The sequence below is a fragment of the Meriones unguiculatus genome, chromosome 19, assembly GCF_030254825.1.
Source record: "Meriones unguiculatus strain TT.TT164.6M chromosome 19, Bangor_MerUng_6.1, whole genome shotgun sequence".
In the NCBI taxonomy this organism is placed as follows: domain Eukaryota; kingdom Metazoa; phylum Chordata; class Mammalia; order Rodentia; family Muridae; genus Meriones; species Meriones unguiculatus.
The window spans coordinates 14,729,499-14,753,323 of NC_083366.1; the positions used below are offsets into that span (position 1 = coordinate 14,729,499).

The 23,825-nt window shown below is 45.7% G+C and overlaps 1 protein-coding gene and 1 long non-coding RNA gene across 5 annotated transcripts in view; one reads left to right on the forward strand and one right to left on the reverse strand.

The window, feature by feature from the left end:
* Window positions 1–23,825, forward strand: part of Frmd4a (FERM domain containing 4A) — a 577,932-nt gene that overhangs the window by 272,349 nt on the left and 281,758 nt on the right. Inside the window, exon 1 of one of the 4 annotated variants that reach the window (XM_060372404.1) lies at window positions 9,471–9,494. The exons of the other annotated variants lie outside the window; for them this stretch is intronic. The gene's annotated coding sequence lies outside the window, so the exon portion shown is untranslated. Of the gene's footprint in view, window positions 1–9,470; window positions 9,495–23,825 lie in introns of those variants that run through there. 4 annotated transcript variants of the gene reach the window in all.
* Window positions 2,362–6,592, reverse strand: LOC132649210 (uncharacterized). Its single transcript, XR_009587653.1, has 3 exons — window positions 6,547–6,592; window positions 4,851–5,001; window positions 2,362–2,453 (listed from the first exon to the last, which is right to left on the reverse strand). It is a non-coding gene; the product is annotated as an uncharacterized LOC132649210 (long non-coding RNA).

Genomic DNA, 23,825 nt, shown 5'->3' on the forward strand with positions numbered 1-23,825 from the left:
GCAAGAACTCAGTGCAGGGACTGAAACAGAAGGCATGCATGAATGCTGCTTACTGACTTGCTCCTTGAGTCTTGCTCAGCCTGATTTCTTGACCACCTGCCCAGAACTGGCACCACCCACTGCGCACTGGGCCTTCTCACATCATTCATCGATCAAGAAAACAACCCACAGGGTTGCTTATAAGCCAATCTGGTGGAGGCAATTTCTCAGTTGAGGTTTCCTCTTTCCAAATGACTCTAGCTTGTGTCAAGTTGTCATACTATAGGACCCATCATAGAAGTCAGAGAACAACCTCGATGTTGGTACTCACCTTCCACATTATGTAAAGCAGGTCTCTGTTGTTTTTTCTGTGTGTGCCTAGCTAGCTGTTCAGAAAGCCTCCAAGGATTCTCCTGTCTCCATTTCTTTACATCGGTTCTGGAGATTCAAAGTCAGCTTCTCATGCTTGTACAAGTGCTTCACCCACTGAGCCATCTGTCCAGCCCATTGGTGTCATTTCTTACCAGTCTTGTTCTCACACATGTGACTCAGTATCTCACGCAATTTTCACAACTTTTCTTTATGTTGTAGAGGCTTAAAATGCAAACGGAGTGGTGTAGGCCAAGAAAACAGCAACAGAATCCTCTATTCATCCTCATTTGCCTCTAAGAATTGCTCCATTGAAGGTATTTTATCCATTCTGGCCATGAACTTGAACTGGAAAGCCCTCTGACATTTTGACTTACGGGTTAGTGGGTGTCCAGAGAACACTCAAGATAAACCATATTCCCACGGCATGAAGTTAGGAGATGCCAGTCTTTCTAATAAGTTCAAGTTGCTTCCTCCCATCCCATTGGGAAAATAGTAGAGTCATGGGTGACTGGGTAATAATTGCCCTTGGTAGTAACATGTTCCTTAGGTATGGGGGAGAGAGGAATCAGACACCATCAAGGAAAGGCCCCACTCTTCTTTGCAGCATTGGAAGGATTATTTCAACTATGGAGATTCGTTCTGTAGATGAAAATTACATGTTTAAGTTCTCTGCCTAGAAAAATGTAAGCATGCAAATGAGAAACAGGTTTAAGAGTTGGTCATTTGCCACCCACAACTTAGCTAAGCATCTCATATAGCTGACATGGGAGAGCCAAGCCTATTGAAAATCAAAGATGAACATGTACTGGATCTGCTTAGGACTGCACCATATATATCCAGCTAATTCTGGGAAGTCAATACTGCAGATAAGGGCATTATTTATTTTGCCATTCCAGGTGTAATTACGCAGTTTACCCTGTGCAAAGTGCACTTCATAAACATGACAAATCAATGCTAGTTATCAAAACCCATCTACAGCTGACAGAACATGAAAAGGGGCTTTGCAAAATGATCTCGAAAGCCCATTCGCAGAGACAGCCCCACAGGTCAGCCTATTACCTGCTTAATCACACGGCATCCTGGCAACAGTATTGATTCTCTGGGACCAGGACATGACATCACTCTTAACAGCACGTGCAATAAGCTATTCCCACCATGCAGAATGGCCATTAGTGCAGGCTTGCAGCCTCTGAGTGTCTGGAGTGGCCTCTAGCTGGCAAGGGCAAGTAGGGTGCTGGTGGGGAGAAATCATATCAAGGCAAGGCCTGGAGAGCTTTCATACAGAGGAATGAAAGCCTAGAGAGACTGCTCAGTTGATAAAGTGTTTGCTTTGCGAGCATGAAGACCTGAGTTCCATCCCAAGAACTCATGTGAACAAAAGCCATAGTGATGTGTGCTTGTAACCCAAGCACTGGAGAGGTAGAAACAGACAAGTTGCCTGGAGCTCACTGGCCAGACAGCCTAACCTAGTTGCAATTTCCAGGCCAATGAGAGACTACCAAAAATCCAAGATGTGTGACATCTGAGAAATGATAGACGAGCTTGTCCTCTGGACTCCACATGCGCTGAGATACACACATATGCACTTTCATATAACACACACACACACACCACACCACTTCACATAAACAGGTATACACACACACATACACACACACACACACACACACACACACACACACACGCTGCTGCTGCTGCTGCTTGTAAGCCAGACCTCATGAGTAAAAATGTAAATCATGCTGCCAGCAAGCCAACAGTCTTACGTTTGATGATCAAGGCACGCTCAGACAGAATATTGGTGACTCCTCCATGACAAGCATTATAATTCTCCACAGTCTCTACAGCTTGACCATAGCTTTGAAGATCTCAGGAGGTTCCACGACATCTGATTATCTCCAGATTTTCCTGTGGCACACACACAGGGTGGGGGCTATTTCCACTGTGATAGGAAGCAGGTCTTTGAGTTGATGGGCTCGGGAGCCTTATTTTGGGTGCCCTCATTGAACTGAAACCTACCAAACACCAAGTTTTCAAAAGCCAAGAAGACATTTCTTTACTTCTTGGGTAGGTGGCTTCATCTTCATCCAGGGAAAGAAGAGTGCCTATTCGATAAAACATTCAAGTGCATCAGCTTCCAGAATAGTTTCTCCAGTACAATGTGCCACCTCAAGGGGCCGTGTTATTTCATCAGACACTCAGTAAGGTACCCGATGACTGAATAAGGAAATATAATCAATGAAAGAAAATAATAAGCTTGGTTTGGGGAAGGGCCATGGCCCGTATCATAGGGTTGGGTGTGGTATGCAAGACAATCACAGTATACTCTCAGAAGTGAGTTGGCTCAGCCTTGAGCACCACACCTGGAGTCAAACTCAGCAAATCCACCCCAGATCAGTTATATTCTTTGTACGATATCTCAAGGAAGGAGAGGTGTTAAATGAAATGTGGAATGCAGCCAACTAATGGAAGATACAGAAGGGTGGAAAGGAAGGAGAGGGAAAGAAAGAGAGAGGAAAGTGAGGGGATGCTAAAGGGGGATGGGAGCAAGGAAGGAAATTTTAGCTCTCCACCCAAATCAACTACAATTCTTCTTGCATCATCTTCTGTGTGACAGGGGGAGGGGATGCACTCTGTCCAAAGACAGATACTTCGAATTGTGTGATGTGTGAGAACAAACCTCAATTAAAACCAAGAGAAACTCAATGCCCCACACTCATCTGGGAAGCTTCCCACAGTCCCAGGAGTGCTGCTTGATAGCTTGGTCCTGTTTGGGGGGATACTTTTTACCTTTGACCTCACTTCCGGGCTTTCTTAATAGTCTACAGCCACTCGGCAGTGCTATTAAGACAGGCAGGGGCTATCTGAGTTAGCTAAGTTTGGAAGGAACAAGAATGCGGCTGGGGTGCTAAAGAAATGCAAGGATTCTCTCCCAGAATCCCCCTTCAGACTCTCGGAACTGCGTGGGCCTGGTAAGAATTTCTTCGTCTCACATGAATCCTTTTGATCTCTTCTCTATTTTACATGGCAATAACTAAAACCCAAGCTTCTCCCCAGCTGCAGCTTCTCCACTCCAACTCAGAGTAGTTTGGGCCACAGCTGTGTTTGGAAATGGGACATGGTTGTGCCCCTTCCCTGTCATCCTACGGCAGCGCACCTCCCGTAGTCCCTCAGCCCTTCCAGGAATGAAGCGGGTAGAAGGAAAACCAGAGCAAGTAGCTTTGCTGCTTAGAACTGTCCTGGCTGCCGTCTGTTCTCTGGAACTGACCAGGGTTTAATGCCAACTTTGTCACTGAAGGTGCCCTGTTTTAAGGACCCTGTCTTTCTCCTTTTCCTGAAGCTAAGCATGTCTTCCTTATCCAGTGATACCACCAATGTCTTTCTTTCAATTGGTCACCCATAGTGACTCTCTCAGCTTGGAGCCCAAGCGAGTGCCCTCTCCACTTTTGGGTTTTTTTGGGTTTTTTTTGTTTTGTTTTGTTTCTTGCTGTTTTGTCTTTCGTTTGGGGGGGGTTGTTTGGTTTGTTTGTTTTAGCCTCCATACCATATCAGAGCGCCTAGACCGCTTTAAAGACCCACTCTCAGGCACATCATAGCAAACCTGAGATCGAAGTGCTTCCCGTGTTCTCCTCATTCTGCCCTTTGACTGCTCCGGACACACTAGGCAGACACTTAAACAGCTCCCTATGTCAGTAAACTTCACTATGTGCCTCAGGCTGCCGAGAACTCATGCTGCTTCTGCCTCAGCCTCCAGTACTGGGATTAGGTGTATGTAGTGCTAGGCCAGGGCTCTCCCTCCTCCTCTCCTCCACTTTGAATGGCCTGGAAGATGAGGCCAACTTAAGTTTCAAACCTATTTCTATGATGCTCCCTTTCCAGCCCTGCCTGTCCCTCCCGGACAGTAAACAAGGAGGTGGTAACAATGGCTACCTATTGTCCTGAGAGCTCAAAACGCTGAGAAAAAATCCCTTTTAATATTGTGCAAAATGTTCCAAGAACTAACCAACCACAGCTGAAGATGGAAGCCCCGAAAAGGTGTGTCTACACTGAGCTTTGTCCACCATCAGCTTTTTTGTGACCCTCATCCCCCAAGGTTAGATGTTTCTTCCCGGAGAAGAGCAGGAATGGCAGCATTGAGCTTGTGTGAGAAATGGCCTAGAGTATTTGCTCCCCAGCTGAGGGAGCTGTCTTGGGAAGCTAGTGAACCTTTATGAGGCAGGACCTAGCTGGAGAAAATGGCTTGCCTGGAGCAGGCCTTAGGATTATAACCAGGTCCTGCCTCCTGTCCTGTCACTGCCTCCTAACTGCTGATGGATTGGGGAGGCACCAGCCACCATGCTTTTCACTGTGGCTAACTGAATTCCCTCCGTGAGCCAAAGTAAATTTTCTTCCCTTAACTTGCCTCTTGTAATACAGTAAGAAACACAAACTCAAAAGGCATCCCATATTCTAAGTGATTGTGAAATTCTCAGAGAGAAGCCCCCCCCCCCCCCCCAGCTCACCTGTCCAGCACCTTCCTCAGCTCATGGTCCTTTGCTCCTCTTCTCATGCCCTCATCTTCTAGAGCTTCTGCTCGGCAACCCACCTGCAGTGTGCTCCAGCCCCTTCTTCCCACGGGCACCGCCCTGCCTCGTGGTCTGCTTTCCAAGTGCTCTGGCAGAGGAATGAAACAGAGCAGAGGAGATGAGTTCACAGAGGGTCAGGCTCTTACACATCTGAGTGAAAGTGGGCATTGTGGACTTGCAGCAAGCAGAAGGGTTCGCCTCGCCACTACTCATTCTCAAACCTCGAATCATCTGGACAAGCATCAGGCTCACCCTAGGGATGGGTGGGCCGGGGACCAGTCTACATTTATGTAACCAGCCCCAGGGTTTCATCAGTGTCTCATTCGCCCTGGGTACAGCTTATATTAATGTATGTTCATTGCTCTGATTTGCAACTGTTTGTATGTGACAAGCACACACACAAACCTACAGACATAAATACACACACACACACAGTCACACACACAACATATACCAGCACATACAAACACAGACACAGGTACTTACTCAAACATACACACACACATAAAACACACATACATGCATACTTATCCATAAACACAAACATGTATGGGCACTCGTGTATACACACACACACACAAATAGATGTTATACCAATTAGGCTCTTCCCTTCTTCCGGTCTCTTTCCACCAACTCTGGTGTCATAAACTGCTTTATGTCCCACAAGCCCTTGCCCCCATCTCCTCCTTCACACCCTCCTGTCAGTGACCTAGAAGCCAGCTTTGATTTGACGCGTCTTGCTTTGGCACATGGAGAACATTGATATTCCGACAGTGCAGCTCACTCCATTCCTGAGTGGCTTCAGTCCAGACTTTCATGTAAATGTTTTCCTGGGGACTGGAAGGAAATGTTCCAAGTAAACAAACAAAACCCTCTGTCAGCCTGAGTGTTTTGGTCCTTGGGCCATTAAGGGCAGCAGCGTGAAGAAGTGAAGTGCTGAGGAGGCCCCACCCCCACCCCACTACCTCAGCCCCCTTGACACCTAGCCCATGGCATCTTTCCTAGCTGGCCAGGGTCCCTCTAGAATGTTCCCTGATGCATGTGACCCATGGTTGCCATGTCCTGGTGAAGACCTGTGGTCTCCAAGATAAATTTCTTCCAGATCCTTTCTCTTCATCTCATTTGGACTTCCCAGACTCAGTTCTTTGGTCCAGTGTCAACACTGGCCCTGGACCCACTGATCACAGAGCCAGTCTGTCCTTGTCCCTGTGTGACTGTTTATCTTCTCCCTGCCGCTTGGCACCTCCTCTGCTCCATCAGTACCAGTGTAACCTCCCCACCTTGGCATCCATGCGGCCTTGTGTCACAAATGACCCGACTCTGAGCTCTTCTTACTCAGCTGCTCTTTGAGTCCCTGATGCAGGGTCTTGCCGCCCCTTCCCCAGATCTTTTGGGCTGTCTATGACCTGGATGGAGTCTAGCCTGGGTCACATGGCAGTAGCAGAGCCAGAGACTTTGAAACTGCCCACCTCACCAGCACACAGCTTCAACTCCCCTATAAGCCCATGAGGAGGATCTTCCTTCTAGACTGTGAAACTGCTATAAGATGGCCAAGTGCCCCGTGACGGGTGACAGTGGCATTGAGCAAATTGGACCCTGGAGTTACACAAAGTTACTTTGGTTTACATCTGACCTGTCCATCATTGTGCTCTGGTCACCTTCTTCTCAGTCTCTTCACCTGTGAGACACAAATAATGGAAGTTATTTGGCTCACGAAGATAGCCTTTGGAAAGTTAGCCCATTGTCTGACAACTCAGTAAGCATCTATCAAGTGTAAGTGCCTGCCCCGTCCTGGAAACACACTTGTGTTCTAACAATGAAAATAAATAACAGACAACAATGGTGTAGATTCAGTAAGGAACCTGAACTGTATAGGTCTCAAAATCCTGTGGGTAGACTATCAGATAATCGTGGACAAGCTGACTACTGAGAGCCTTGGGAGCATAAGGAAGAGGTGGCCATTCATTCTGCGGGGCCTGGGGAGGACTCCATTAGTGGGAGGAGCCTCTTCTATAAGTAGAAAGCATGACTGTGCCCCCCCTACATCGGGGAAGGGGTGGAATGTGCTGGGCTGCAATGCGTGGGGAGGGCGGCCCAGGGTTATTTTGATTTCCATTAACATTCTCTTCTATATGTATTTAACCATAATTGAACACATGTGCTTCTGTTTTATCTGCACTTAGTTCATCAAAGTGTCCCTTACTGAACTATACCACCAAAGCCTTGAGTTTTTCAGTAAACCCCCATTAATACCCCTGGGAAACAGGAAGTTGCATTTACTGAAATATAAATAAATTCGGCTCTCAAGGGCTTTGCTGGGGCCAGGGTCACAGGAGAGGCTGTAATCCTCTGTGTCCTCTCAGAACAAGCTGGAAGGACTCTGCCCCATCTCTGTGGACAGACAACTGGAAAACGCATCCGTCCTTTGTTCAAACCTGTGATACGTTCCAGCGCCATTTAGAAATCCTACAGATTTGGGTGACTACCTGATCAGTGCATATTTATCCTCTGCTCCTGTCTACTTTGAAACTGGGCAGCGTATTCAGGAAGAGAGGAGGGGGACAAATGGGGTGTAACCTAAAACCTCCTCTCCAAAGATATCCAGGGGGCTCCTTCCCTCCCTGCTCTCCCCTCTCCCTCACCCTCTCGCTCACTCCAGCTCCACACATGGAACCAATTATGAACAAAGCCTGATTGTTGTGCGCTCGGCCTTTCCCACGTGGGCTGGTTGCTTTCTTTAACTGCCTCTCAGGGTGTGTGTGCGTGGGAGGGCCCTGCCCACGGTTCCAGCCCAGCGCCCCAGCATCCCCACCGCTCCATTCCTCCCAGCCTCTCTGCTCTCATTCATTCTCTAGTAGCATAAAACTCCTCTTCCCTTCACACTCCACCCCCCACTTCCTATTAGGTTTCTCTGAATAAACAACTTTCTTTTCCATCGCTCTCAGTAAACTGAGCTACAGTTTGTGGGGAATAAAGAAAAGTTAGTTCCCAACCTGTGGCTAACATCAGGCCGAGCCTGAGATCCCCACAGAGGAACTGACCGCTGCTTTCATAAAAACCAGGACAGGAGAGGTGTGTGGTGTGTGTGTGTGTGTGTGTGTGTGTGTGTGTGTGTGTGTGTAGAATTATGTCCAAAAGAAGTAAAAATTCCTTAAATCCAGGAAAGCCATTATTTGTAGTTTTTCTCTGCTGTGGAAGTGAGCTGATTTGATGGTGACGTGATAGAGGTGGCAGGTAAACTGGAGAGGTGCAAAGTGGCCCACCTGGACGGTCTGTTGGAATTACGCCTCAGTTAACAAAGAACTGGTGGATGAAGCTGAGCCTGTGTCCTTTCAAAGCTGTGTAAAATCACACATGACTTAGTCGCGCTTGCTGGAGGACATAAAAATGAATGCCCTAGGGTCAGGGAGATGCCTCGGTGAGGAAAGGCACTCGCCACCAAGCCTGAAGACAGCTTGATCACCGGGACTGAACGGGGTAGGAGAAAACCGATCCCCGAGTGTTATCCTCTGACCTCCACACCCCTACTGTGGCACTTCTCACACCAACACCACCCTGCACACGCAGAATAAGTAAATAATGTAAACGTTTTAAGCAACAACCAAAAAAAAAATGCTCTTAGCTCGTCTGCGCAAGGTGGTGGCACATGTACCTCCTTTGGCTTTGGTCTGAATCATCTAAGCCATAGATGCAAAGATAGCGGAGCTAGTTCCCTTCTCCCGCCCCCCACCTTTTCTTCCTGTGGACTGCATTCACATCATTGATGTGATGCATACATTTATTTTCTGTTGGAGGCACTGGTGGGAAAAACATTCGTGTCTGATGTTCAGATTCGCAGAGGCAATTTATGAATCCAAAGAGACCCCCAGCTCCCCTGTGCATTGTTCCCAGTCTTCAAATATTTTTTTTTAATGTTAGAAAGAGAATGAAATCAGAACGCAGGATTTTGAATTAATCTCTGCTCCAGATGTGGGGGAGATTCCACTTAGTCCTTTTAAGGTAAGCATGTGACCTACTGTACAGCCGAGGGGCTCGGGCGTCACGTGGTGGAGTGAATAATGCGTCTGCTACAGCCTTGATGAGACAACTGACCGTTGCCATCCGAAGCAGCCCCAAGAAGCCAAATTGACGTTTCTGGATCACTCCCCCCACGAGCACCACTTACCCACTCCCGGGACAGCGGGTCTCCCCTGAGCCAGCGCTGCAGGGACAGCCAGAAGGAAGCAGAAGGTGCTGCTTCACACAGCTGAAGTTGGAGAACTTGGGCTGTTTTCCTTTCTCCCCATCCCCCGCCTCCTGACAAACCACGTCTTGACTCACAGGACAGAAAACTCCTTCAGTTTTTCGATATTTGGGAAACCTCCCGGAAGACCACAGCTTAGTGAGAAGGACTATCTAGCTCATCTCTCTCTTTGCTACTAGCCACACACACACACACACACACACACACACACACACACACACACACACGATTGCTCGCAGCTTCACACCATGGTAGTTCAGACTGCAGTGACTCCAAACAGACCTCAGAGACTTCTGAAAATACCTTATGGATCTCTGAGACGGCGCAGCGTGGAGAGGGTAAGCTACTACGTGGCCGGAGCCGGCTGTTTGTTTTCATTGAGCAGTTGCTACAGATATGGAGACGTTGGTTTCATTGTGCTCAGAATTACTGCTGCTACTGATGTTTTCCTGAGCCATTCCTGAGTTTCCTGGGACTGCAGATAGGATTCTATGCTCTCTCTCTCTCTCTCTCTCTCTCTCTCTCTCTCTCTCTCTCTCTCTTCTTCCCCTCCCCCCTCTCTCCCCCAAGCAGATAAGGATGAGAATTCTGAAATAGAAATGTCTGTCAGATGCAGATGCCAGAGGGGGAGATGAAATAAGAGGGTAAGGCTGTCTGTCCCCCGCTGGAGCTTGTTTTAAGTGTGTCAGAGCTGGGAGCCTGTCTGCTCCTGTGCTCACTAAAACACACTCTTGAGTGCAGTGGCATTGCAATTCCCTTTGCTGTGTGAAAAAGGAGGCAAAGGTGACATTAAGGGGCTTTGGAGCCTTGCTGGTGTCAGTTATGAAGCTGGTTGTTTAACACACACACACACACACACACACACACACACACACACGCACACGCTCATTCTTACCCGCTTTGCTGCTGTTCTCTCAAACACATTGCTCCCCTTCTGGGTCGGTTTTTTCCTAATTCTACTGATTTTGGCTCAAGTGACTGTTAATTTCCTGGTACTTCATGGTAGCCTATAAAGTAATAATAAGGATTTGTCTTTTTCTACAGTAAGGAATAGCATTTGGATGGTGGCTGTCATTACACAGAATGGGCTGGTTGTCCTGAGGAGGTCAACTCAACATGTGGGGATGGTCCCTACACCTTCATGGTTTGATCCTCTGTGGCCTAGAAGCCCCCGGGCCACCTGCTGGACTCCTGGCAAGCCCTTCCATGAACTGGATGTCCACAGCCAAGTGTTAGATTAAGCATTGGCCAAAACCAGCACAAGAGTGAGATAGATAAGTCCGTGACCCAGCTCACGGACAGGAAGGGACCTTAATTCCAACGGCTTGTTCTGGCTGGTCTACATACTACTTAAGGGCATTTTAATTTAAAGAAAACTTAATTAAAGGTTTCAACATATGGGATCTGTCTAGAATATCCAGGCAGGAATGCTTTTCTGGCTCTAATAAGTTATAATTTCTTTTCTTTTTTTGAAAAGACATTATCCACTCTGGTTGTGTGTAGGTCTTCAGCTCAGTTTGATACTCATTTCTGTGCTCAGTATCATTTACCCCAGCCACTGTATGGTAAGTCTTACTGTGTGCTTTCTCATGCAGCTCTGGAGCATGGGAATAAAAGAACACACAAATTTATAAGTAGCTTCTTTTGTTTGTCTCTTTACCTGGAAACATGGTGTCAACCTAATAGAACTCACTGTGTCATCCAAGCGTCTCTCTGGCTCATGGCAATCTTCTCATGCCAGCCTCCCAAGTGCTGAGTTACAGGTAAGGGACCAGCCCAAGTGCATGTGGAATGGGATTTTCAATTTTGGCCAAAACCCTTGCCTCCTTGATAACTACTTGTGTGTGATATGTTTTATCATTGAGATATTTGTTCACAAACAGTTAAAAATAAATCATGTCCCTCAAAGCTGGGCATCACAGCAATATAGAGGAGACTATTATGCTGCTTCTTAAAGAAACAAACAAATAATCTAGTTAGCCCCTCTTTGTATCATTCAAATATTTAAATATAGATTAGCATAAATCTTGGTGTGTGCACTTTCACATTGGTTTTTCATTGTTCACTGTTTTAAGACAAATCAACAATATAGGAATCCAAAAGTGACCTATCACATCTCTTTCAGCATGTGTATGTACAAGTACGCTATTACATTTGAATCATACACAGCATATTCCTGCCTTTGCACATAAGCCATGGTTCATGGCCTTAAGAGACGAGTCTACGAGCTCTGGACCCTCAGCAGTCTGCACTTTCTTGGAGCTTACGCATTCTAGATGACCTGCCACCTCCCCCTCCAGGACAATGGGGTAGAAGCTAATTGAAATATATGGTAGCCTGTCAGGTCCAATTGAATGTTTAACACCGCAGTGCCTCCATGACACTTCTCAGAATGGCAGTCATACATTCACAGAAAAGGAGGGCATTCTGGTGATAAACAGCTCCAGACCACGCAGGCTGCCCCGTTTCCTCGGGACTCCATCATCGAGCTCTTGTAACGGTGGAGAGATTGTCAGACATTTGGGCACCATTATTGTCCAGTAAGGCTCAAAGGCTTCAGATTTCCCGAAGGCCTTTATTCCAGGCTGTCCAGGCCCATTTTTCTCTCCTTACCGTCTTGAGCTGCTAAAGAAACAGGAACATGGTGTCTTTTTCCCTCCTGACCTGTAGATAGGGAAACTAGTTTCAAAAGACATTGTCTTCCGTTCAGACACATTAGCCCGTGACAGGATAGGACCTCAGTCCTGGAAATGAGTGTTGCCTGACTTTGCCATTACAGAATGCCTTGTGACCTTTGCTCTCTGGTAGCCATGTGGTGTGGCAGAATTATCATCAACTCATCAGCAGGGCCACACATAAAAGACAAACTTAAATCTGAGACATGGGGACCAAGAACATAGCATGACTTCAGAGCCATGAGAGCACATAGATATGTGTACATGTCTCTGTGTTTTTATGTACAGGGAGACCAGAGATTAACCTCAGATGTCATTGTTTGTGCCATCTCTTTGGGTTTGTTTGTTTGAGATAGTCTCCTTTCTCTTGCTGCTTAGAGCTTACCCACAAGGCTGCTCTTAGGAATCTACCTGTGACCACATCTCCAGCATTGAATTATGAGGGTGTGCCACAGACTTTTTTTTTTTTTAATATAGATCCTGGAAATCAAACTCAGGCCCTTGCACTTGAAGAGCAAGTGCTCTACTGCCTCAGGCCTTTTGCTCATGCTTTTTTTCCCCACAAAATATCATGATGAGCACATCAGTGAGCTAAACAGAATGGAGGGAAAGTAGAAGAAACATAAGGTAATGTGGTTGCCATACTGCCTGAAAGTGGGCGTGCAAGATTGACATAGAACAATGATAAGTCAATAAACTGTGTGCTAAGATTGAGACACACATAAGTAACGAAGACAGTTTGGGTGTGATAGAAGGCAGCAAGGAGGGACGGACAGAGCAGGATTTTGGGTTGTCCCAAGACTCAGGAGCCTCATTATCTACTAACCTGTAGCCTTGTCAACGTGCCACAAAAGTGTGTTTGTGTGTGTGTGTGTGTGTGTGTGTGTGTGTGTATGTAGACCAGAAATTGCCACCGGGTGTATTCCTCAAGCACTCTCAACTTTATATTTGGAGACATCCAGTAATTCATCTAGACTGACTCGGCCAGCAAGCCTCAGCGGAGCCTCCTGTCTCTGTCTCTACAGCCTTCTCCCCAGACTGCTCCAGGGCTGGGGTTACAGACCTGGACTGCAGTGCCCAGCTCTTGCTCAGATGCTGGGCTCTAAGCTCAGATTCTTATGCTAAAGTGGGAACCACCTTACCAACTGAGCATGTCCCCAGCCCCTTAGCTTGTATTTGTAATAACTGATGGCATCTAGCAATGTTAATTAGACCTCACTGTTGCCAAGAAAGCTCCTGAGAAAGCCAAAGAAAGTTTTTTTGGGGTTTTTTTGTTTTGTTTTGTTTTGTTTTGTTGGTTGGTTGGTTTTTGTTTTCTGGTGATAACTTTCCCCAGACTTCAAACTTCATGTATCATTCATGAAAAACAAGGTGTTTCAGGCTCTATGCATAGACGCGTCAAGTCATTGAGAATTCTTGAGCCCAGGGGACCTCCATGCTCTCTTCCTTCTAAAGGTGTTTTATTGCATGGCTCAAGGAAAAATGAAGAGAGCAGACCTTTCACGTGGCAATCCTCAGGTGGCCTCAGTTTGTGGTTTGCAAATGAAATAGAGTAGTATTTTGCATCTCACCACTCTGCAAGGTGGCTGCCTCTACCTCAATTCTCTGCTTTTGGGTCAGAAGCTGAGCAACGCACATGTGTCCTCACCCTGAAGTTTGATGGTTGATGCCTCTGAACTGTTCCTGCATGGACTCCCCAGGTTGTAGCAAGTCAGATTCCATGCTCTGATTTCCCACCTGTGAGGGACGCAATGCATGATCCGCTAACACCTATATCCACAGATTCAGAAAGCACTGGACATCTCTATTCTCTCGACAGTCTTCACACCTTGAATCTAATGTATTCAAAGTGGAATTCAGCACTCACCCCATGCCCTGCACACACACACACACACACCACAGCCTGATTCTCACACCAGCATGAGCTAACTAAGTATAATCAAGCATCAATGAGCCTGGGCACACGTTCTTAGGAATGCATAGCCAGGGCCTTTCCTTGCTGTACCAGCACAACAGAGTGAACTCACATAAGCCTGAGTGGCATAGCGTATTGTATGCCTAAACTGTATGCACACACAAGCACGCATGCCACAGCCCCTTACTTCTAAAGTCACAACCCATTAAATATTTCAATATTAAATCAAGCATGATAAAAATATAATGCCATGGATCAAAGAGATAAACACGAGACATAGGAGGCTGCTGTTGGCATATCATGGGACATCGTTTTCCAGCCAATTATGGAGTTTCAGTAACTAGGATGAAGATAGTCTAAGGTGTTGATAAAGGGCAATGCTAATACATTATCGTAATCACTCCTGGTCACTTTCGAGTGACAGGTGCTATGTGTAATTGTTAGTGCTAGACTTTGATATAACTGGCAGTGAGCTAGGGTCCTTTTCAGGAGGATCAAATGAATAGGAGGACAGTTCAACTCACTGTGACACTATGATGGCTACAGTGTCACTAGCTTTAGGGAAATGGTCAGCTCCCTCGTAATCTTACAGGGCATTGTGTGTGGGTCTGTAACAAACAGAAATGTCGGTATGGGTAATGTGGCTGTACCCAAACTAGGTGTCTCCCTGTCTTCTCCTCTGTCTCCCGTGAGCAGCTACTACGCGTGCTATCATTTCTGGTTTTGCTATTTCTCTCTCATCTTGCAGCTCCTCCTAACTGCCAGGTTAAGACTGCCATCATCTTGTGCCTGCGTACTATCTTCTCACGGCTGTCAGTCTTGCACCCATTTGGTCCACCCATACCTTCTTCTGTAGTCATTTCAGTTAGAGTAGGGGCAATTACATCACCTGTGTACATAAAGCATTTCAGCGGTTCTGTGCCTCGGGACGAGTACCAATGCCAGAGTATAACCAGGATCCTGCTAAGGTCTCCAGTCTCACGTCTTCCTCACTTTATTCTGTTCAGACTATTCTCCAACTCATTCTCATATGTGACACATTCCTACTTCCTTGAAGGCACCATTCCTTTTGTTGCATCAAGGCCTTTGAATGTTCTTTCATTAATCTGGCCCTCGATGCCTCCTCTTCCCACCCTCTGCAGCTCCTATTCCCATCCTTTTGCATGAAGCTGATATCCGACTGGAAGCCTTTTCAGGTGCTCCATCTCCAACCAAGTTGACAAAAGCGAACTTGCAGCAAGCTGTCACGAGGTGCTGCTGCGCTTCTCTCACCGTAAGGCAGATCACCTGTACTGAAGGTGTAATTTCCTCGGGGTCACTCGCTCCCTGAGAACAAGGCACCTGGTTCAAAACAGGAATATTAGAAAGAGCTGATCACAAACTGTCCATCCAGTTTTTGCATACACCAGTATGAGGACTCCAGATTAAATCAATCGAGGCAACCAGCCATGCCCAACACAGATCCAAGAAGTCATCCTGTTCTTCCTAATATTGGGAGTCATTGGCCCACTGTAACACAAGCTACTGAAAGACATAAAATCGGGGTGGGGGAGCTAGCTTAATTGGGAAAGTGCTTGTCTTGCAAGCACAAGTTCAAGACTCAGAAAGAACCGATGATTTTGCTTTTGTTTTGGTGTTGCTATTCATTTGTTTATTTTAAGAAGACCCAGTGTGTGTGTGTGTGTGTGTGTGTGTGTGTGTGTGTGTGTGTGTGTGTGTATGCACATTTACAATCCCAGTGCTGGGGATTAAATAAATAAATGGGATATAATAAAAATGTAAGAGACCATTCCACGGATATGAGAATGAATGAGATCTGGGAGATCTATCATTAAAGTCCCTCAATGAGAGGACTTTGGAGGAAGATTAGAACTAAAACATAAATAGTAACAGCCTCAATTCCCAAGCTGACTTCCTGGAAGTCTCATTGTTGGTAGTGGAAAACGTCTTCACTCCCACACGTTAGCACAAACCAAGGAAGCGAATGCTCTTTCTTGTTTCTTCAGGCCTCCAAGAGCACAGCAGAAGCCTCTAAGTGGAACAAGGCGGGAGCAACTAGCCAGGCTCAATCCAAACATCTTTCACAAAGCAGTATCAATTTGATGGTTTTATTGTGGGGGTGGGGATGAAGCAAGCAAGAATTCTCTTTTCCTACAATTATTTGAATATTTTAGGTGAAAAGGTCTTTTTTTTTTTTTTTTTTACTTTTTCCTTCTTGGAAACACTGAGATGGTGTGATATTTCCGGAGTGGTATTTTTAACACAGCATAAATTAAACCTTGTGGCACCCACAACATTCATTATCCGATGTGTTATTCCAGATTGACATATTGCCAGTCTATTATTTTGCAAACCATTACATTATCCCAGCTGCTAAGCTGCATAACTTAAGGATCCAGAACACAACAGCATCTCTGTACTCGTGTGTGTGGTGCTTACATTTTGAATGTATTCATGCAGGGAAGTGTGAGACACGACCCAAAACACATACAGCAGACAGCTCTTAGTGGGTATTTATTACCATTGAACGCAGACAGCCAAGAACTGTTCAGACAGATCAACGTAGTCACATGTATTATTATCCAGCCCCTCATCCAAGAACACTTTTGTTCTTTCTATAAATATACGCCTTTCTGGAGAAAAAGATCATGGACTCTCTGGGACTCCAGTTCTCTGGTTCACAGAAGGCATGAAAAGTTGAAAAGTCATCTTCCTCTTCTTGTTAATGCTTATGTTTATTAACATAAATATAAGTGGAAAATAAAATGCATGTGTGTGTATTTGTGTGTGTGCACATGCATGCAAGCATGCTTGCATATGGGGTACCTGAGGAGGCCAAAAGAGGGCATTGGATCCTTAAATATGCAGGTATGTGTGAGCTGCCTTATGTGGGTGAAAGGAGCTGATCTCCACTCCTTGGCAAGGGCAGTACACACTTGCCACAGAACCATCTCTCTAGCCCTCCACCTTTTGAGATTGGGTCTCTTACTTGCCTGGAACTTACCAAGTAGGCTAGGCTGGTAGAGAGGCTTAAAGGAGCCCCAGAAATGCATCTATCTCTACCTCATCAGCTTTACATTTGGGACAATCTAAAAAGCTTTGAAGACGCCCTTTGCCTACGCTGCACCCAGACCAGATTGTGTCTCAGTGGGTGGAATTCAGACATCAGTATTTAAATCTCCCAAGTGACTCCGCTGAGCAGCCAAGATTGAAAACACTTCCCGGAAACATAAGGTGGCCAAGACGGATCATCTAGATCCCATCATCCCAGCTGAAGGAATTTAGATAGTTCTTGTGTTTTATGGTGTTTTCACCTGGAAGAGGACTAAATATGAGCATTGGGGTAGGTTTGTTTGTTTGCTTTTTGTGGTAGGATGGTCAAATGTGTGGTTCTTAATGACAGGATATGCAGATTTGAGCTTCTTGGGAGTTGAATCTGGGCACAGCCTAAGCAATGCTCTGTACTTTGACTCCACTCCCTTAATAGTTAGACACAGCCTTTTGTAGTCATAGAGTGTGGCACTATGCAGAACTTCTTTCTAGACAAGCCAAGATCCCAAACATCAGTCTGGCTAGTTCTGCCTGCTGGTCCTCTCCAGGGAAGAGCTGTCTGTGTTTGTTTCAATCTCATGTGCTGGAGATATGTTCGCAGAGTCAATAAACTATTCTCTGAGCATGTCTTACATGTGCTTTGAAACAGAGCTCTTGGGACATGTTCACCCAGCATGACTACTGTCCACTTGTATAATAGGAATGTCTTTGATCCTATAGTGGAAATAAGTCCATTGTGTGTATGTATATGTGTGTTGTATGCAAACATTTGTGTGCAGGCAAATACACACATGTAAAGGATAGAGGAGGCCATTAGACATCCTGTTCTATAACTTTCTTATTATTCTAATGATATCTCGATGAACCTGGAGTTAAGCTGGAAGCCAGCAAGCCTTGGAGGTCTTTCTGTCTCCACCGCTATGGCGCTGGGATTACAGAGACATGTGTGGCCATGCTCAGGTTTTTACATGGGTACAGAGGATTCAAACCCATATCTTCATGTTTGCTCAGCAAACTCTCCTTCCCTCTGAGCCATCTACCCTGGCCCAGCAATTCACTTTTATTTGTATTGATTCATCAATGAGCTACAGAGAACAAAGTTATTTTATGTATGTAAAACAGTATAGAGGAATCTATGCCATGAGCATTTGTTCTCAAATCTAGGAGTAGATGAACCACATATGTGGAATACTTCTCCCTTGCCTTCAACCTTTCCTCCCTTCTTCCCCTCCACCTCCTCCTCTTCCTCATCTTCATCAATTTGGTCTTCCCTTATGGGTCAGTCTTAACTGTATCTGCTGTTTTCCTCATTGCTGTGACAACATGCATGACAAAAACAACTTAAGAAAGAAGAGCTTCTATTGGCTCACAGTTTGAAGTCCATCATGATGAGGGAGGCATGGTGGTGAATACATGAGGCAGCCTGCACACTGCATCAGCACAGAAGCAGAGAGAGAGTAAAGCTGACACTCACTTTGCATGTCCAGAGCTATGTCTCCTAGGAGATTCTCTAACCCATCAGGTTGACAATCAAGATTAAGCATTGAAATCCTGATACAACTTGAAATAGTCTGTGGAGAGAGAATTTACACCAGTAAGGCAAGCATACAAGTTAGAGCTTTTGTTCTTTTAGGATTTTTTATAGCTAAACATTTATTGGCATGTCTTTGGCAGATGTTTGAAAATCACAGGGCTGTGGGATATTGCCTGAAGAATGTGTGTGGATGGATACAAAGGACTGAGCCTTCCAAAGTTTGAACACAAATATTATGAGGATAAACTAGAAAAAAAAAACCCAACAAGGATCAGCCAATAGGATAGAAAGAGAATTAAAGGGAAAGTCTGCCCAGTTCATATGGACTGGATATGATTCTTTCTAGGGGACATGTGATATAAACTTGCTATCTGAGAGGTGTGCTATAATAGACTGTGATCAGGAAAGGGCAGTCAGTGAGATGCTGGGAAGGGGAAATAGAGCGGGTAAAAGAGGGAGGTTCTCAAGACATGTTTTACTTAGGGCAATGCTGAAGAGAGTAACTGGAGACCATAGTAGGCTCTAAAGAGGTCAAGGTTATGACAATTAAGATGGCCAAGCATCTTCTCCCTATGCTACCACAAAAGTCCATCACGGTGGCTGATATTCTTATATGGAGGAACCGGGTATTTATGTTCAGCGTATGGGCATCTGTCTGTGTGTGGATAGAGGACAGAGGCCAATATCACATTCTTCCTCAATGTCTCTCAACCTTATTTTTGGAGGTAGGGTCTCTCACTGAACTTATGGTTCGACGCAGCTAGGCTGACTGGGCAGCCACTCCAGAGGTTCTCCTGTCTCTGCCTCCTCAGTGCGGGACTAGAGACACACATTACTGCTTTTTTTAAGGTGGGTTTTAGGGAACTTGAACAGCAGTCTTCATGCTTGTGCCACAAGCAGTTTTCCAGCTGAGCTGTCTCCCCAGACTACAGAGGTCAGTTTTAAGTTGTGCTTGCCCCACCTTAAACCACTGCTTCCAAGCTTTTCCACCTTCCCCTGTGTCACTCTCAAAAAGTAGTCAAAAAAAGGATAGATGGAAGATGTCAGTATCTTATGTCAAGCCACCATTCCTCCCTCAGGTCTTAGTACCCTTGACATCTAACCTAAGGAAAAGCTCCTTTGTTTGATTTTGGGTTTGCCTATGAGAAAATAGTTGTTGTTTTTTTGCTTTTGTTTTGTTTGTTTTTTTTAATGTCATGATATAATCATGTGTCAGGGCTTCAAAACCCAGCTGAGTCCCAGAATATACTTAGAAAGTATAATTTAGGGCCAAACCACCGATACAATGTCCAAAATGATGGAGTCCTAGTTTGAACTCTAAATTTGGGCATTTAGACATACACTGTAAAAGAAAATAGATTTGAAACAAATGGGAAAAATATCTGGTCTTTGGTGGACCTTGTAGAAGAAAATGTTCCTCTTCTCTGCCCACTGAGCTGAGGGAAAGCCATAGCCAACATGCCATGATCACACCCATAAGAAGTTTCCTCTTGGGGATGATGCAGGCCTCTCTTTTCAAAACACAGAGTTCTCTTTCCCCTACCTCAAGTTCAAGTCAGTTAAAGGTAAGTTTAAAGGCGGACAGAGATGTGAGCCCCACCCCCGGCTTGGGCTGGCCTTTGTTCATTGACCCACGGAGTGCCGATTTCATGCCTACTGCACACCCATTACTTAGCCACTGCATACGTGTTGTATACTCATTGCATACTCATCGCAAACCCTGGGTCTGAGTGCAACTGAGTCACAAGAGCGCTCACATGTTTTCACAATGCTGCCTTGCGGGGAAGGTTCATCTGCATGGGCTGCCATGTGGGTGCTGGGTTCTGACTGATACTGACCCAGTGCGCTATGATTTAGATGTTTTACATGGTACTGTGGAGCTGAACTAGGTCCTCCTGCTCACACCGCAAGCACTTTAACCAGGGAGCCATTTCCCAGCCTTGTCCTTTATTTCTTTTACCATCTCTCAGCTTGTACTCTGTATTCCTTCTTACCCAGTATTGGGCCAATGTTCTCCCAAAATATCCATTTTCTTTTTATCACATGGTGGCAGGATGCATGAGAAAAACATACTCAATGTGTCTTAGCAAAGGACCTTGCAGGATAAGGAAGCTCTATCCATGGAGACCCACTCATCAGAAATGGGCCATTAGCAAGTTTATTTCACCTTGTATCGTATCCATAGGGCCTGATCCTTCATCTTAACGCTGGGGGCTGGCCTCTGAGTGCGCCACTCATTCTGTAAAATAGGACCCCGAACAGGCATTGCAGAATCAAATGTCTATTGCTACCAGTGTAGAACAGGAAGGAAGGAACACACAACAATGGAGGCAGCTGCCAATCAACTTTGCCACAGGGATGCTGAGCCTCGTGTTTATATTTTCAAGCTTTTCAAAAGGAAATCTGTTGTGCTTTTTCCAAAAAGAAAATGTATGTATGGGAGTGGTGTATGTGTGAACCTGTGCATGTGGAAATCAAGTGTCAAAAATCAGGCGTCTCTCTTGATGGCTGCCACCTTGTATTTTGGGGATGGGGTCTCCCTCTGAACCTACAGTGCACCCATTCAGCTAGACTGGCTGGCTAGTGAGTTCTAAGAATTGCCTGTCTCCACCTCCCCAGTACTGGGATTAGAGGTGCATGCCACCACACCTGGCTTTTTATATGGAATCCAAACTCGGGGCATCATGTTTGCATGGCAAGGAATTTGCTAAGCAACCCATGTCCTCAGCTCCTGCACTTTTTTACATTTTATTTTATGTGTGTGTGGTTTGTTCTCATGAATATCCGTGTACCATGTGTACACACTGCTCACAGAGTCCAGGAGAAGGTGTGGGATCCCCTAGAACCGGAGTCGCAGATGAGGATGCTGGGGATTGGACTTGGGTCGTCTTGAAGAGGAGCCAGTGCTCTTAACCACTAAGCCATGTCACCAGCCAACTCTCCCTTCGCTTTTTTAAAGGCAGCATCTTGCCAAATAGCCAAGGCTGGCCTGGAACTCATCCAGTATAATGCCCTGGTGGCACTACTAATGCCTCAGCTACCTCAGTTCAGGTACCATGTCGAGTGCATTTAAGGTGTCTCTTATTTCCCTTTTCTTTTTCCAGTGCAAGGGATGGAATCCAGGGCTTTGTTTATACTAGGAAAGTGCTTTACCCTTGAGCCCTAATTTTCTTGTATTTAGGAAAAGCCAATGTGTATATGCATGAGAATGAAAGCAAAGGAGAGATCTGATATATAGCATCTTTTATTGCATGTGAAACACAACCATGGCCCACGAGATGCCCACCTTCTCCACAAGAAAATAAATAGCAGCACAGACCCTAAGCGTCTGTGCCCTCCCCTTTCCTCCTCCAGTTTTGGCACTCATAGAGAGGAGAGATCTCAGTACAAATAAACTAGTCTGGGAATAAATCTTTGGGCCTTCCACTGGAATCATATCATTTTACTGCTAAATTGGAATGTTATTAACTGTATAAAAATTCTTTTGACAAGTCAAATGCAAATTTCCAGTTACATTCACATAAACTGAATCATGTCCTTCAGCTATAGGGAGTGGGGCGGCTGCAGAGAACATAGCGTTATAAGCACCAGGAGGAGGAAAACTCAAGCAGCTGAACATGAACACTGGGCCTGGTTACCATCTGCTTGGGCAGGGTTGCCACCAGCCACAACCTTGATTTGTTTGGGGTAGGTGTTTCCCCACTACCTCAGACAGTGTGCCATGACAAACCATTCCATCCAACAAAGCAATCGCCTAACCGCCTAGCAGTGGATTTGGTGGCTAAGATGTAAGAGTCGGTAGTATGCACGGGGCTGCCCCGCTCCCCACCCGCAGAGGCTGCCCCACAACCAGGCTGTCATTTGTTTATGATGCAGGCAATTGACTGATAGTAACCACATGGAAACCTTTTCCTTCTACACTGTCTGGTTCCTGCTGGATGGAGCAGAATTCTAGGGGGTCAGCCAAGTTCTTGAGCAAAGACTTGAACGATTTACAGCTCCTTTGGCTCATGACAGCATTGGCTGTAGCCACTGGAGCTCTTCATCTTACCATGGTGTCAAAGAAGAGGCTCTCACTGTGTGATAGAACAAGTCCAACCACTCAAATGGCCCCTCTGAATCTCAGCTCTTGCTTGTCATGCTCACACCCAGAGCTGAGACTGAGCCCTTAATTTTAATCTCAGTATATCCACACTTCTGCCTGCTGCCAGATAAGTGACAGGGAATTGACCATCTTCCAGCAATAGAGCCATAGCGTCCTGGAGATATCTGATACCCAGCAAATGCCCATCAAGAACAGTGTCAACCATTCGTTGCTTTAATGTCTTAACACTGTATCTTCATTAAATCAAACAATAAATATCAGTATACCTGAGGCATACTTTCTCAGTTCCCTATTGAAATCTTCTGTATGTCTGTTAAGATTTAATTCATCTTTATTGGGGTCTGACAGATAGTGCCATTTTGAAGATAGGAAACAACAAATCCTGAACCACCAAGTGACCAGGAACATGATACAGGGTAGGCATCTCTGACATGCTATAAAACCAAGGAAAGGCTCCAGAATTTGTGGCTGGCCCTGATCTCTCAAGCACACCCCACAGACAGGCTAAGTCACGAGTCAGATAGACGCTGCTGGAAAAACTGAAACTACAGCATGCAGGTGACAATCACAGGAACCAAGGGGAAAGAAGCAGCTTCAGAACAGAAGTAAGAGGAGAGGCTGGAGTGTCCACATGAGCCACTAGCAAAACTGCAGGACTTCTGGGCACAGCTGAGCTAAGAGAAGGAAGGGGGATGAGTAGACACGCTCTGCTCAGAAAGTCAACAGAAAAGGTGCTGGGAAGATAGCTTGTCAGAAAGGTAAGCGTGACGACCTAAGGCTGATCCTACATGGACAGCTCGGCACGGCATGGTGGCACACACTGATCATCACAGAAGTAGGGAGGCAGAAAGCAGATCCCGGGGACTCTCTGGCCAAACAGTCTAGCCTCATCAGCAAGACCTAGGTCCCAGTGAGAAACCCTGCCCCAAAGCCAAAACAGCCAGTTCCTGAGGAACAACATCCAAGGTTGATTTCTGGACTCCACACAACACACACACACACACACACACACACACACACACACACACACACTTGAAATCTGTTCAACTGACCATTAAAGATAGTGTTGTTTGTGTCGGTTGGTGTTCTTTCACACATTCCAGCCCTTTAGTTCCTTTTAGAAAGTAGTAAGTTCGTGACTCTGTATGTTTATCATTTTTACCTTTGCTGCTAGAAAATTCGAGCCTTAGTTGAGGCCTAAGCTCAAACGCCTTTTCATGATTTTGTCATACATTTACATGTATGTATGCCTTACATGGTCCTTACTTCCTGTTTAACTCTTGGCTTTATATACACCTTTCTGGGCATTTATTTGCCACTCTTCCCATGCTGCATGGAATCTTACTACATTTTCTTCTGTCTGTGTGCGCTTCTGTTGGGAAAACTGAC